The sequence below is a fragment of the Oryx dammah genome, unplaced genomic scaffold (genome assembly GCF_014754425.2).
Source record: "Oryx dammah isolate SB20612 unplaced genomic scaffold, SCBI_Odam_1.1 HiC_scaffold_28, whole genome shotgun sequence".
Classification (NCBI taxonomy): Eukaryota; Metazoa; Chordata; class Mammalia; order Artiodactyla; family Bovidae; genus Oryx; species Oryx dammah.
In genome coordinates this window covers 7881177-7897694 of record NW_024070212.1, presented here as the reverse complement: position 1 = coordinate 7897694, position 16518 = coordinate 7881177, and the positions used below count along the sequence as shown (strand labels likewise).

At 40.0% G+C, this 16518-nt stretch overlaps 1 protein-coding gene across 2 annotated transcripts in view; it reads right to left on the bottom strand.

The window, feature by feature from the left end:
* Window positions 1-16518, bottom strand: part of CFAP126 (cilia and flagella associated protein 126) — a 28349-nt gene that overhangs the window by 5098 nt on the left and 6733 nt on the right. The gene's annotated exons all lie outside the window — the stretch shown is intronic.

The window sequence follows — 16518 nt, the reverse complement described above, 5'->3', positions numbered from 1 at the left end:
CTGGGTTGTTAGGGAGAAAGTGGAATTGTGCTTTCTGAATTATAAAGTTTATGTGTAGCTGAAAAGGAAAGGAAAAAAACTAAGAAATAAGTTGTCCAAAAAAAATAGATCATTGAGAACCAGGAGAGCGTTTTAGTGGATGCGTGTCAGTCCTTCTCCCTTCGTTCTTCCCCCAAAGTCCTTATCCCAATCAATACACTAAGCACAAGAACACTCATACACTTCTAGAGGTAGAGGTAGAAACAGCTCTTATTTTAGAGCCAGTTAACAGATGGATAATAGGAGGTTTGGAAAGGAGACTCGTGTGTTCAGTTTCTGTGGTTCTCATCACTCTCTAGAGTGATAATATTTTGGTCCCTAAAGCCATGATTATACTTAAGCAAGCATCATCTCTCTTAGAACTTCTGTCTTTAGCTGGTATGCTTTTCTGATAGAGATGCAATGTTATATGATGGTTGCACTCTTATTTTTTTAATTAACTAGTTTTTGTTTCATTTAAAAAAATGTACATGGGGAAAGTTTCATTTTAGGTATTTAATAAAAAGCGAATCTCCATCTGACTACAGCTCCCATTCTTGCTCCTCAAAGGCAACTAATGTTATTATTTTCTTGTGTCTCCTTCCAGAAATATTATAGGCATTCTTAAACTAATGGGAGTAAGCTGTCCACGTTGTTTGGCGATTTGCTTTTTTGACCATTTTGGGGATTTTTTTCATAACTATATTATTTCGTTTTAGGGTATACCGTCATGTATTTTTTAGTATAATTTAGATGATATTTAGGTCATCTCCAGTCTTTTGCTGTTACATACATTGCTGTAATGAAAATCTATATCTACCTATATATCACTAGGAGTATAAAGATATATATATATATATATAGAGAGAGAAGTATATGTCTTTATGAGTATAAAGAATATATATATAGAGATAAAAGCATATGTCTTTATGAATGTATGTGATTAGTAGGATAATTCTAAAAGTGAACTGCAAACTCACAGGGTTTATGAACTTAGAACACTAGTAGATAATATCAAATTGCTGCTCAAAGACACCGTCAGTTTATACATCTGCCAGTGATATACGTGAATGCCTAGTTCTCCACTCCCTTCCAACACTATACCAATGGTTTCCCTGTTTTTGTCCATCTGATAATAAGAACTAATGTGGTTACTGTATGCATGCACAGTCTTCATTGCTTTTTATAATATTTTCTCACTTTGTTCTCACAAGAACCCAGACCTAGGAAACAAGAGAATGCACAGTAAGGAGTAGAACCAGGATTCAATCTCAAGTATTCTGACTCTAGAGCAATCAGTTTTAACCATTACACTGTATTGCTTCTTAAACTGTAGGTGAAACATGGTGTTTCATTTTTTATATTTTCATTTCATTATGAGGTTTTCCCCCCCTTGTGTTTAATATTTCTTTTTTTCCCCTGAAAATAGCCTTTCATGTTTTTTGCCATTTGCTATTGGGCTATTGATCATTTATATTAACTGTCTGAAACTTTGTGTATTGAGGAAATCAGCCCTTTGTCAACTATGTAACAAACATTTTCCCCCAGGTTTTCATTTAATTTTTGTTCGTGGCTTTTCTTTTTTTTTTTTTTTTTTTTTTTGCCATACACATCTTGTATTCCCTAATATTTGGGTCTGTTTCTGGATCCTCTAGCCCATTCTTCTGTGGGGAGAGGTGACCATTTTAGGTTATTTGTGTCTCTTTAAAATCCATGGTTCAATCCTGCCTGAGTCCTATGTGAATTCTCCACTTAGTATTTCGCAGACATGTACAGGAATTGTAATATAATTAGTAACAGGCATTTACAAGCTTCTAATAAAATTGTATTAAGTTTTAGCCGTTCTTCTGATTGACTGCTTGACTTCAGGTACAGCTGTTGTTCTTTCATCAAACCAACTCTTTCAAAATTGGAAGGGCTCATAATGTCCCCACTGAAAAAATATGCCTCACGATATTTTCATGATTTGATTCAGTTCTCTAATGCCTGAAATAGACCATTCAGTTCAGTTCAGTTCAGTCTCTCAATCATGTCAGACTCTTCGCGACCCCACAGACTGCAGCACGTCAGGCTTCCCTGTCCTTCACCAATTCCTGGAGCTTACTCAAACTTGTGTCCATCGAGTAAATGATGCCATCCAACCATCTCATCCCCTGTCGTCCCCTTCTCCTCCCGCCTTCAATCTTTCCCAGCATCAGGATCTTCCAATGAGTCAATTCTTCGCATGAGGTGGCCAAAGAACTGGAGTTTCAGCTTCAGCATCAGTCCTTCCAATGAATATTCAGGACTGATCTCCTTCAGAATGGACTGGTTGGATCTCCTTGCAGTCCAAGGGACTCTCAAGAGTCTTCTCCAACTCCACAGTTCAAAAGCATTGATTCTTCTGCGCTCAGCTTTCTTTATAGTCCAACTCTCACATCCATACATGACTACTGGAAAAGCCATAGCTTTGACTAGACAGAACTTTGTTGGCAAAGTAATGTCTCCGCTTTTTAATATGCAGTCTAGAAATGGTATGAACCTAACAGAAGCAGAAGATATTAAGAAGAGGTGACAAGAATACACAGGAGAACTGTACAAAAGGGATCTTCATGACCCAGATAATCACGAAGATGTGATCACTCACACTCACCTAGAGCCAGACATCCTGGAATGTGAAGTCAGGTGGGCCTTAGGAAGAATCACTACGAACAAAGCTAGTGGAGGTGATGGGATTCCAGTTGAGCTATTTCAAATCCTAAAAGATGATGCTGTGAAAGTGCTGCACTCAATATGCCAGCAAATTTGGAAAACTCAGCAGTGGCCACAGGACTGGAAAAGGTCAGTTTTCATTCCAACCCCAAAGGCAATGCCAAAGAGTGCTCAAACTACCACACAATTGCAATCATCTCACACTAGTAAAGTAATGCTCAAAATTCTCCAAGCCAGGCTTCAGCAATACATGAACTGTGAACTTCCAGATGTTCAAGCTGGTTTTAGAAAAGGCAGAGGAACCAGAGATCAAATTGCCAACATCCGCTGGATCATGGAAGAAGCAAGAGAGTTTCAGAAAAACATCTATTTCTGCTTTATTGGCTATGCCAAAGCCTTTGACTGTGTGGATCACAATAAACTGGAAAATTCTGAAAGAGATAGGAATACCAGACCACCAGACCTGCCTCTTGAGAAACCTGTATGCAGGTCAGGAAGCAACAGTTAGAACTGGACATGGAACAACAGACTGGTTCCAAATAGGAAAAGGAGTACGTCAAGGCTGTATATTGTCACCCTGCCTATTTAACTTATATGCAGAGTACATCATGAGAAACCCTGGGCTGGATGAAGCACACTGGAATCAAGATTGACAGTAAGAATATCAATAACCTCAGATATGCAGATGATACCACCCTTATGGCAGAAAGTGAACAGAAGCTAAAGAGCCTCTTGATGAAAGTGAAAGAGGACAGTGAAAAAGTTGGCTTAAAACTCCACATTCAGAAAACGAAGATCATGACATCTGGTCACATCACTTCATGGCAAATGAGGAAACAGTGGAAATAGTGCTGACTTTATTTTTCTGGGCTCCAAAATCACTGCAGATGGTGATTGCAGCCATGAAATTAAAAGACGCTTGCTCCTTGGAAGAAAAGTTATGACTAATCTAGACAGCATATTAAAAAGCAGAGACATTGCTTTGCCAACAAAGGTCTGCTAGTCAAGGCTATGGTTTTTCCAGTGGTCATGTATGGATATGAGAGTTGGACTATAAAGAAAGCTGAGCGCCGAAGAATTGATGCTTTTGAACTGTGGTGCTGGAGAAGACTCTTGAGAGTCCCTTGGACTGCAAGGAGATCCAACCAGTCCATCCTAAAGGAGATCAGTCCTGGGTGTTCATTGGAGGGACTGATGCTGAAACTCCAATACTTTGGCCACCTGATGCGGAGAGTTGATTCATTTGAAAAGACCCTGATGCTGGGAAAGATTGAGGGCAGGAAGAGAAGGGGAAGACAGAGGATGAGATGGTTGGATGGCATCACACACTCAATGGACATGGGTTTGCGTGAACTCCGGGAGTTGGTGATGGACAGGGAGGCCTGGCGTGCTGCAGTTCATGAAGTCGCAAAGAGTTGGACACGACTGAGTGGCTGAACTGGAACTAGGCTGGTCATAGCTTTCCTTCCAAGGAGCAAGCATCTTTTAGTTTCCTGGCTACTGACACCATCATCTGCAATGATTTTGGAGCCCCCAAAATAAAGTCTGTCACTGTTTCCATTGTTTCCCCTCTATTTGCCATGAGGTGATGGGACCAGATGCCATGATCTTAGTTTTCTGAATGCTGTGTTTTAAGCCAACTTTTTCACTCTCCTCTTTCCCTTTCTTCAAGAGGCTCTTTAGTTCTTCACTTTCTGCCATGAGGGTGGTGTCATCTGCATATCTGAGGTTATTGCTATTTCTCCTGGCAATCTTGATTCCAGCTTGTGCTTCATCCAGCCCGGCATTCTGCATGATGTCCTCTGCATATGAGTTCAATAAGAAGGGTGACAATGTGCAGCCTTGACGTACTCCTTTCCAGATTTGGAACCAGTCTGTTGTTCCATGTCCAGTTCTAACTGTTGCTTCTTGACCTGCATACAGATTTCTCAGGACGCAGGTCAGGTGGTCTGGTATTCCCATCTCTTTAAGAAGATAGTATTCCCATCTCTTTCCACAGTTTGTTGTGATCTACATAGTCAAAGGCTTTGGCACAGTCAATAAAGCAGATGTTTTTCTGGAACTCTCTCACTTTTTCGATGATCCAATGGATGTTGGCAATTTAATCTCTGGTTCCTCTGCCTTTTCTAAATCCAGTTTGAACTACTGGAAGTTCTCGATTCATGTACTATTGAAGCCTGGCTTGGAGAATGTTGAGCATTACTTTGCTAGCATGTGAGATGAGTGCAATTATGCGGTAGTTTGAACATCCTTTGGCATTGCCTTTTTGGGGACTGGAATGAAAACAACTTTTCCAGTCCTGTGGCCACTGCTGAGTTTTCCAGATTTGCTGGCATACTGAGTGCAGCACTTTCACAGCATCATCTTTCAGGATTTGAAATAGCTCAACTGGAATTTCATCACCTCCACTAGCTTTGTTCGTAGTGGTGCTTTCTAAGCCCCACTTGACTTCACATTCCAAGAGGTCTGGCTCTAGGTGAGTGATTATCTTGGTCGTGAAGATCTTTTTTGTACAGTTCTGTATATTCTTGTCACCTTTTCTTAATATCTTCTGCTTCTGTTAGGTCCATACCATTTCTGTCCTTTATTGTACCCATCTTTGCATGAAATGTTCCCTTGGTATCTCTAATTTTCTTGAAGAGATCTCTAGTCTTTCCCATTCTGTTGTTTTCCTCTATTTCTTTGCACTGATCACTGAAGAAGGCTTTCTTATCTCTTCTTGCTATTCTTTGGAACTCTGCATTCAGATGGGTGTATCTTTCCTTTTCTCCTTTACCTTTAGTGTTTCTTCCCTTCTCGGCTATTTGTAAGGCCTCTTCAGACAATCCTTTTGCCTTTTTGCTTTTTATTTTCCTTGGGGATGGTCTTGACCCCTGTCTCCTGTACAATGTCACGAACCTCCATCCATAGTTCATTAGGCACTCTATCAGATCTAATCCCTTGAATCTATTTGTCACTTCCACTGTATAATTGTAAGGGATTTGATTTAGGTCATACCTGAATGGTCTGGTGGTTTTCCCCACTTTCTTCAATTTAAGTATGAATCTGGCAATAAGGAGTTCATGATCTGAACCACAGTCAGCTCCCGGTCTTGTGTTTGCTGACTGTATAGAGCTTCTCCATCTTTGGCTGCAAAGAATATAATCAATCTGATTTTGGTGTTGATCATCTGGTGAGGTCCATGTGTAGAGTCTTCTCTTACATTGTTGGAAGAAGGTGTTTGCCATGACCAGTGCATTCTCTTGGCAAAACTCTGTTAGCCTTTGCCCTGCTTCATTTTGTACTCCAAGGCCAAACTTTCCTGGTACTCCAGATATCTCTTGACTTCCTACTTTTGCATTTCAGTCCCCTATAATGAAAAGGATGTCTTTTAGTTTTTTGTGAAGGTCTTGTAGGTCTTCATAGAACCATTCAACTTCAGCTTCTTCAGCATTACTGGTTGGGGCATAGACTTGGATTACTGTGATACTGAATGGTTTGCCTTGGAAACAAACAGAGATCATTCTGTCATTGTTGAGATTGCATCCAAATACTGCATTTCGGACTCTTTGGTTGACTATGAGGGCTATTCCATTTCTTCTCAGGGATTCTTGCCCACAGTAGTAGATATAACCGTCATCTGAGTTAAATTCACCCATTCCAGTCCATTTTAGTTCGCTGATTCCTAAAATGTCAATGTTCACTCTTGCTGTCTCTTATTTGGCCACTTCCAATTTACCTTGATTCATGGATTTAACATTCCAGGTTCCTCTGCAATATTTCTCTTTACAGCATCGGACTTTACTTCCATCACCAGTCACATCCACAACTGGGTGTTGTTTTTGCTTTGGCTCTGTCTCTTCATTCTTTCTGGAGTTATTTCTTCACCCATCTCCATTAGGATATTGGGCACCTACCGACCTGGGGAGTTCATTTTTCAGTGTCCTATCTTTTTGCCTTTTCATACTGTTCCTTAGACCATTAGGAAATCTTTTATTTGGATTGGGATCATCTGCCATTGAACAACAAATTTACTCTGTGTCTAGAGGAAATGTATGAACTGTATAATTGAGGGCAGCTACCACATTGAGCATTGGAATCAGATTGCATGGATTAAATTCTAGTTCTGCTTAAATGTGTCACTTTGGATAACTTAGTTGATCTTCCTGGATCTGAGTACCCTTATGGTGTGAAATGAGCATAATTTTAGTTTTGAGCATTAAACATATGTAACATGCCTAGTAGGTGCTTGATGCATAGGGAGTGTTCAATAATTTTAGCATTATTATTGGCTCAAGAATGCCCAGTAAAAAGAAGTACATATTCAGGATACCTGAAACAGAAAAGAGGGGAATTTATTATAAAGTTATAGGATATTTATAACAGATTTCAAAAGTAGAAAGTATAGTTTGGGCCTCAGAGGGTATTAGAATCTGGACGATAGAACATGATCAGGAAGGGAGATTTTTTTCCTCCATCTCTTTTTTCTCTGCAAGTCAGCCAACTGATTTGCTTCCTCACTGACAGCCACCATCCTGAGATAACTTGGGTTCATACCTTGGTTGAAACCTTATAAGAAAGAGTCTTAACTAATACAGTGGGAGAGAATGGGAAGAACAGAAAGAACGCTGGTTAGTTGAAGTGGAGAGAGACCATAGAAGGTAAAACTTCTGCTTTGAAGCAGTGGATCTTCTTTTAAACGAATAGGTAATAACTTTCCCACAGTCAGTTATCGGGCTTCTGTGTCGTTTCCCATGCTTCTGTGCATATTCCAGAATAGAAATAATAGGGATTTCCTGGCGGTCTAGCAGTTAAGACTCCATGCTCCCAATGCAAGGGGCACAGTTGTTCTTTGATCGGGAACTGAAATCCCACATGCTTCACAAAATGAAATAAAAATGGAAATTTTTTAAAGGATAGAAATAATACATAGAAAAATATATTGTATTCAATACCTCTTTCATAGATTACGGCATACATACTACTTCATTTGTAAGATCAAAAGATATATTTTGAATATCATTAAATATTAGTACATAAAGAGCTTCCTTGTTTTACAGCTGCATAGTGTCACACTGATGATGTATTATAATTTATCTAACCAATTTTCTGTTGTTGAACATTTAGTTTTTTAAACTTTTGCTATCACAATGCAGCAATGACTAACTTTGTACACGTGTTGTTTTTCATTGTGTGAGTATGATAAATTTATAGAAATAAAATTGTGAAGTCAAAAGTTATGTGCGATTTGATAGATACTGCCAAATTGCTTCTAGAGGTCATACCCTCTCCAACCATGTATCAGAGATCTTGAAGTCTTGATAGATAGGTTAGATCTCCAAGTTTGCTTTTATCCTGCATCTCTTCCCAGACATTAAAGAAAAATTTGCATTGTTAGGTAAACTATCTCATTTAGCGCTTTCTAATTGGTAACAGTCAAAAGTTGCTACTTGAACTTTCAGTGTATTTTACTTCCTATGGCAATTTTTTTCCCCTTTTTTGTCATGCAGCTTGTAGGATCTTAGTTCCCCAACCAGGAACTGAACCCAGGCCCTTGGCAGCGAAATCTCGGAGTCCTAACCACTGGATGGCCAGGGAATTCCCCCCATGGCTATTTTAAAACCAGAAGAATCATTAGTAGCCTCAATAGTAAAAACTTGGTTGTGGCTGTTCAGTCGCCAAGTCATGTCCGACTATTTGAAACCCCATGGACAGCAGCACGCCAGGAATCCCTGTCCTTCCCATCCCCCAGAGTTTGCTCAGGTTTATGTGCATTGAGTCCGAGATGCTATCTAAACATCTCATCCTCTGTCGCCCTCTTCTTTTGCTCTCAGTCTTTCCCAGCATCAGGTTCTTTTCTAATGAGTCAGCTCTTTGCATCAAGTAGCCAAAGGATTGGAGCTTCAGCTTCTCAAGAGTTTTCTCCAGCACCACAATCCTAAAGCATCAATTATTAGGCACTCAGCTTTCTTTATGGTAAAACTCTCACATTTATACATGACTACTGGAAAAACCATATCTTTGATTATATGTATCTTTGTTGGCAGAGTGTTGTCTCTACTTTTTAACATGCTATCTAGGTTTGTCATAGCTTTTCTTCCAAGGAGCAAGCATCTTTTAATTTCATGGCTGCAGTTATCTTCCACAGTGATATTGGAACCCAAGAAAATAAAATCTGTCACTGCTTCCACTTTTTCCCCTTCTATTTTTTCTTGAAGTGGTGAGACCAGATGCCACAATCTTAGTTTTTTTGAATATTGAATTTCAAGCCAGCTTTTCACTCTCTTCTTTCACTTCATCAAGAGGCTCTTTAGTTCCTCTTCACTTTCTACCATTAGAGTGGTATCATCTCATCTATTACATAGTTTAGCAAACAGCTCTTGAAGGTTTCTTCCAGATGGCTCCAAAGTGCCCTGCATGCTATTTCACTGGGGCAGGTGATGGTGGGTCTTAGAGTGGAGACTTGGCTTTCACCTGTTTTCCTGAGCTAACAGGATCTTATCCAACCAGCTATTGGCCCAACTTTGAACTATTTAAACTTCCTGTTTTCTATATATTCCTTTATAGGAACTGAAGACATAGTTCTGTACACAGTAAACATTGAAGAAATGGATGGCTGCAAATATAGAAATGATTTCAAAAATTCTCTATAGATTACAAATTTCTGACCCTATTTTCTTTCCTGCAGTGGGGTTGCAAAGAGTCAGATGTGACTGAGTACACACATACTAAGTACCACATATGAAGATGCTAGAGGAAAGCAATAGGTGGGCAGGTGGCAGGGTGGGGTTAAGAGATTCCTAGGTAGTTTTTCAATATTGCTCTCTATATTAGGAAAAACTCCAGTCCTCCTTTACTCTCACGCTACTATCTCATTAATAACACTTCTGACACCAGATGTGGGGGGTTTACCCATACAAGTAATTCCATGACACAAGCTGGGTACCCTACAATTGAGCTCAGGGAGATAATATCTAGTGACAGCATCAGACCCCACAGGTTAAGGGCTCAGTCCCACAAGACGGCCTGCCTTCCTACCCTTCAGATGCCAACTGCAAGTCCAGGTTGCTACTTGTGCTTCTGATCAATCAGCTATAAGTCAGACGTTCCCATAATCCCCTCCTTGAGTTTAGGTAATTTGCTAGAATGGCTCACGGAACTCAAGAAAGTACTCTTTACTGCTTTTTATAAAAGGCAATGAGAGGGGACTTCCCTGGTAGTCTAGTGGTTAAGAATCCACCATGCAATGCAGGGGACCTGGGTTCAATCCCTGGTCGGTCAACTAAGATCCCATGTGCCACAGAGCAGCTAAGTCTGCGTGGCACATAAAGAGAAGTCTGAATGGTGCAACAAAGAGCCTGTGTGCTGCCACAAGGACCCAGAAGAGCCAAAATAAAAATTTTTTAAAGAATAAGATAAAGGATACTGATGAACCTCCAGATGGAAGAGATGCTCAGGAAAGGTGTGTGGGAAGCAGTGGGAAGCTCCCATATCCTCTGCAGGCCTGCCACTCTCCCGGAAACTCTCCAAACTTTACTTATCTTATTGGGATTTCCATGGAGGCTTTATCACACAGGCCTAATCCATCCTTATCTCCACTTCCAGCACCTCTCCCTTATACAGAGAATGGGGGTGGGGTTGAATTCTAAGTCTCTAATCACAATTTGGTCTTTCTGTGACCAGCTTTCATCCAGGAGCCCACCAAGAATCACCTCGCTGGGAACAAAAGCACCCCTATTACCCAAGAAATTCCAAGCACTCTGTTAGGAACCAGGATCAAACACCAAATGTTAGCATAAAAGATGCTCCTACAGCCTTTATCACAGGTATTTACCAGGGTCAGGAGCTGTGTGGGAAAGACGTGGGCAGAGACCAATATATACATTTTTGATCATCTCATATGCTCATATAGACAATAGCCAAAAAGAGACAGAACTTACTTATTATATAATAAAAGTATTAGGATAAAGTTAACCATTGAAGAAAAATATAAACTCTTTTAAATACCAGAAGATATGTTTAAAAAGGAGGGAGGAAGCAAATGAAATAGATCATATGGTGAGAGACCTAAATATACAAAAAGTAAATAACATAAAACCGTAAGGCAGGACTCCCCTGGTAGTACAGTGGATAGGAACCTGCCACGCAATGCAGGGGACACGAGTTCGATCCCTGGTGGGGGAAGATTCCACATGCCACACAGCAACTAAGCCTGTTTTTACCCCAGAACTGCTGAGCCCACATGCCTCAGCCACTGAAGCCTGTGCTCTTAGAGCAAATGCGCCACAACAAGGAACGCCAGTGCAGTGAGAGGCCCTCAGATGCCAAACAGAGTGGCCCCCACTCTCTGCTACTAGGGAACGCCTGCACACAGCAACACAGACTCAGTGCAACCAACAAGAAATAACTTTTTTTAAAAAGTAAGGCGGATCTGAGGCCAGACATATTGACTACATTAATAAATATATAAATAAGCTTACCTCACCTGTTAAAATGAGTTTCATATTGACCACAAAAGCAAATTCCAACACTATGCTGTATAAAATATCTAAATTGAAGAGATTCAGGAAGCCTAAAAATAAATGACTAAAAATGTACCAGAATTTTTTCTGTAATTTAAGCGGGGGTTGCAATTGTAATTATCCAAGAAAGTAGGATTCTGACTTAAAAGGTTTAAAAGAAATAAAGAAATTTTTACCACAATTAAAAAAGTCAGAAGAATTATACTTAAAATGGGAGAAACAGAAACAATAATAATAAGAAGAACTTTAACAAATCTTTCAGATCTAGGGAGAGAAAATGACAAGAAATTAGTACAGATACAGACAACCTAAACAACACAATAAATAAAGCATATTTAAAATATATTAAACTCTGAAACTTGATAATAGAGAATATGGACCCCCGCACACACCAACAGATGCATACGAAGGACTCACAAAAGCTTGGCCTGTGTGTGCTCAGTCATGTCCAACTCTTTGTGACCCCACAGACTGTAGCCCACCAGGCTCTTCTGTCCTTGGAATTTTCCAGGCAAGAAATGCTGGAGTGGGTTGCCATTTCCTTCTGACCCAGGGATCCATGTCTCTTGAGTCTCCTACACTGGCAGATTCTTTACCCTCTGTGCCACCTGGAAGCATTTTTGGCCACAGAAATAAAATCTCAATAAAGTCCAATTTAAATTTCCAAGTGGGAAATTTAAAAGCCTGCTGTTAACCACTTCTGGGTCAAAGGAGAAATGCAAAACAAATTGAAAATATTAATAATGAAAACAAGAATTATGGGAAATAGTTAAAACAGCTGTCAGAGAAAGATTTATACTAATAAATGAATAAAAGTTTAAAAGCAAAAATAAATGATAAACATAATGACTCCAAAAACTAGGGGGAAAAGCAAAGCAAACCAAATAACAGCAAAAGGAAGAAATCAGTCAAAAGAAAGTCATGGGTTTGAAAACAACAACAAAAGTAGAACTAACAAATAAATCCAAAAATGTTTCTTTGAAAAAACTAAATTGACAACTTTTTTAGCTGAACTACTCAAAAAACAGGGAGGGGGGAAATTTCAGCACAAATACATAAAACTAGAAAGAAAGAGACATAGAAGAGGAACTTTTAAAATAGTCTCTGTAAATATGTCTGAAAATCTACATTACGTATATAATTTTGTGTAAAATCCCAATTTAATAGAATCGATTCATGTGGACACAAAGTGAAAACAGACCATTTAACATAAAAGAATTAGAGAAACTGATTAGAGTTACCCCACAAAACAAAACAGATCCAGATAGTTTCATAGAAGATAATATTAAACTTAAAAAAATAAATCCTTAGCTTTTCAAGCTATTTTCGAACATGGAAAAAGAGGAACATTTTCAAAATCATTTTCCGAACTGAGTGTAATATTGATTCCCAAATCTAAATTTTGGAATCATGACAAAGGCTAAACAAAAACATTATAGATCAACTTCACTTGTTAATACTGATATAAAAATCTTAAATAAGATATTAGCAAACAGAAGCCAATAGTACATTAAAAAATTTGTATCATAAACAAGTGGATAATACTCCATGGATGCAAAAATATTGAGTCAAAGGAAATTCATTAATGTAGTAAATCATATTAATGGATCCAAGGTAAAAAAAATGTATGCTCATCTCCAAAGATGAATTGATAAAATGAGCCTATCACAGAGAAAGACATACAAATTTCTGTTAACCGTATGAAAAATGTTCAGTATTGCTCATAATTTTAAAAACATGGAAATTAAAAGTACATGGAGATAGCACATCTTACCCATGAGACTGATTACATCCAAAACTTTGATATCATACTCTGTTGATGAGTCTGTGAGGAAACAGGCATTCTCATATGCTGAGTACGGAAATGTAAAATGGTACAGCCTCCACAATGGAGACTTTGACAGTATCTAACTAGCACGATCATCAGTGCCTTTTAATTAAGCAATCCGTTTTTAGAAATCTATCCCAAAGATACTCCAACAGAAGTATGAAAAGTGTACACAATTGTATACAACATTATTTGTAATAGCTACATAGGAGAAGGCAATGGCACCCCACTCCAGTACTCTTGCCTGGAGAATCCCATGGACGGAGGAGCCTTGTAGGCTGCAGTCCATGGGGTCGCTAAGAGTCGGACACGACTGAGCATCTTCACTTTCACTTTTCACTTGCTTGCATTGGAGAAGGAAATGGCAGCCCACTCCAGTGTTCTTGCCTGGAGAATCCCAGGGACGGGGGAGCCTGGTGGGCTGCTGTCTATGGGGTCGCACAGAGTCGGACACGACTGAAGCGACTTAGCAGCACAGACTGGAAAGAGCCCAACTGTCTGTCAGTAATATGGTACCTCCACAAAAAGGAGTACTATACAGTACATTTTTACTGTAAAAAAGCAGTGAGGAAGATGCTGTTATGGAGTGATCGCCAAGAAATACTTTTAAGTGAACAAAGAAAGGTGGAGGACGTGAATAGTGCACTATTGTTTGTATTTAAAAGGAGATATTAAAAAAAAAGGCAGAGGAACCAGAGATCAAATTGCCAACATCTGTTGGATCACTGAAAAAGCGAGACAGTTCCCAAAAAAACATCTACTTCTGCTTTACTGACTATGCCAAAGCCTTTGACTTTGTGGATCACAACAAACTGTGGAAAATTCTGAAAGAGATGGGAATACCAGACCACCTGCTCTGCCTCCTGAGAAATCTGTATGCAGGTCAAGAAGCAACAGTTAGAACTGGACGTGGAACAACAGACTGGTTCCAAATCCAGAAAGGAATACGTCAAGGCTGCATGTTGTCACCCTGCTTTAACTTATATGCAGAGTACATCATAACAAATGCTGGACTGGATGAAGGACAAGCTGGTATCAAGACTGCCAGAGAAATATAAATAACCTCAGATGTGCAGATGATACCACATTTAGGGCAAAAAGCGAAGAGGAACAAAAGAGCCTCTTGAAGAAAGTGAAAGAGGAGAGTGAAAAAGTTGGCTCAATACTCAGCATTCAGAAAATAAGCTCGTGCCATCTGGTCCTATCACTTCATGGCAAACAGATGGGGAAACAGTGGCTGACTTTATTTTTCTGGGCTCCAAAATCACTGCAGCCATGAAATTAAAAAGACGGTTGCTCCTTGGAAAAGTTATGATCAACCTAGACAGCATATTAAAAAGCAGAGACATTACTTTGCCAACAAAGTCAAGGCTATAGTTTGTCCAGTGGTCATGTATGGATGTGAGAGTTGGACTATAAAGAAAGCTTAGCGCCGAAGAATTGATGCTTTTGAACTGTGGTGTTGAAGGAGACTCTTGAGAGTCCCTTGGACAGCAAGGAGATCCAACCAGTCCATCCTAAAGGAAATCAGTCCTGAATATTCATTGGAAGGACTGGTGCTGAAGCTGAAACTCCAATACTTTGGCCACTTGATGGGAAGAGCTGACTTGTTAGAAAAGACTCTGATGCTGGGAAAGATTGAAGGTGGGAGGAGGAGGAGGGGACGACAGAGAATGAGATGGTTAGATGGCATCACTTACTTGATAGACATGAGTTTGAGTACTCTCCAGGAGTTGGTGATGAACAGGGAAGCCTGGCGTGCTACAGTCCATGGGGTCGCAAAGGGTCAGACGTGACTGAGCTACCTGAGTGAACTGAACTGATAAACATGTGTGTTTCTAATAGAAAAAATAACGCAGGAAAAATAAGTGGCATGATTAGTGATTACCTTGAGAGAGAGAGAGGGGAGAAATAATGCAGAAAAGAGAGAAGATAAGCTTCTTTGAATATACTTTGTTTTGTACAGTTGATTTTAGATCCATGTAAATATTGTGTGCGTGTGCTTAGTCACTCAGTTGTGTCCGACTCTGCGACCCCATGGACAGTAGCCCACTAGACTTCTCTGCCCACGGAATTCTCCAGGTGAGAATACTGGAGTGGGTGGCCTTTCCCTTCTCCAGAGGGTCTTCCTAACCCCGGTATCCCGCATTGCAGGCGGATTCTTTTCCAACTGAGCCACCAGGGAAGCCCCCCAAATGTTACATATGAAAAATCCGTAAATATTTTACATAATTATAAAACTAAAGAAAAGGGAAAGAAAGTGAAGTCGCTCAGTCGTGTCCGATTTTTGCAAGCTCATGGACTGTAGCCTACCAGGCTTCTCTGTCCCTGGGATTTTCTAGGCAAGAATACTGGAGTGGGCTGCCATTTCCTTCTCCAAGGGATCTTCCTGACCCAGGGATAGAACCCAGGTCTCCTGCACTGTAGGCAGAGGCTTTTACCATCTGAGCCACCAGGGAAGTAAATTATGTAAATATTTAAGTAATTATGTAAATACTTTACATAATTATAAAATTAAGTTAAAAACATAAAGTAATTCCTACATAAAATGAATTATCATTGTGAAAATAATGTGGAAATAACAGCTTTTTTTTAAAAAAAGAAGAGATAGTTGGCTAAATGCAACAGCTATATAGAGGAATTATATACTTCCTCTACATGTTCTATATTTTATCTACTTCCACTAAACATCACAAATTTCATATCATTTTCTTTCTTAAGATGAAGTCTCCCTCTAGTGGAGATTAGTTTTCCAACTAGTCCCCCTGCACTACAAAGGAAGAAATATTTTGCCCATTGTCTCCAAGTCCTTAAATGACGTCAGTATTAAAGTCCAGAGTCAGGGACAAAGTCAAGTTTTACAAGGAAGCTGGTGATTCATGTCAATGTACGGCAAAAATCACTACAATATTGTAAAGTAATTAGCCTCCAATTAAAATAAATTAATTAATTTTTAAAAATAAATAAAAGGAAGCCGGGATGGGGTTGGCCGTGGAGTGGGGAGGAGAGACATGAGCGACTCTAAGAGCCAAGAAAATCTGGTTGTTCAACCCAGAACAGGGAAGGAACTTCAAGTTCCTGTTGGAGGATTGCCACCACCTCTGCCCAGAAAGACGTGATTAATATGTCAGGGTCGCTGCTGTGTACTCAGCGAAATCGCTCCCCCCAAGGAGTTGCTTTAGGGGAAAATCTGGGGGGGAAATAGTGATGAGTAGATGAAGAGAGAGTCTCCTGAGCGAGATAAGGTGTGATGAGGGTGGAGTCCGGCAGCTCTGCAGAGACCCACTGGCCCTGGGGTCAGATGTGTGAAAGCCCTGCCTCCTCAGAGGGGAAAGGCGCCGGCGCGGTCTCTCCCGGTCCCGGCAGGGGAGGAGAATCAGAGACGAGCCCACACTGGCAGTGGTCTCTGGGGATACGGGGAGGGTCCTGGGTTCTGGGCTGTCCTGGGTCTCATCTGACCTCACAGAGTGGGAACTAGTC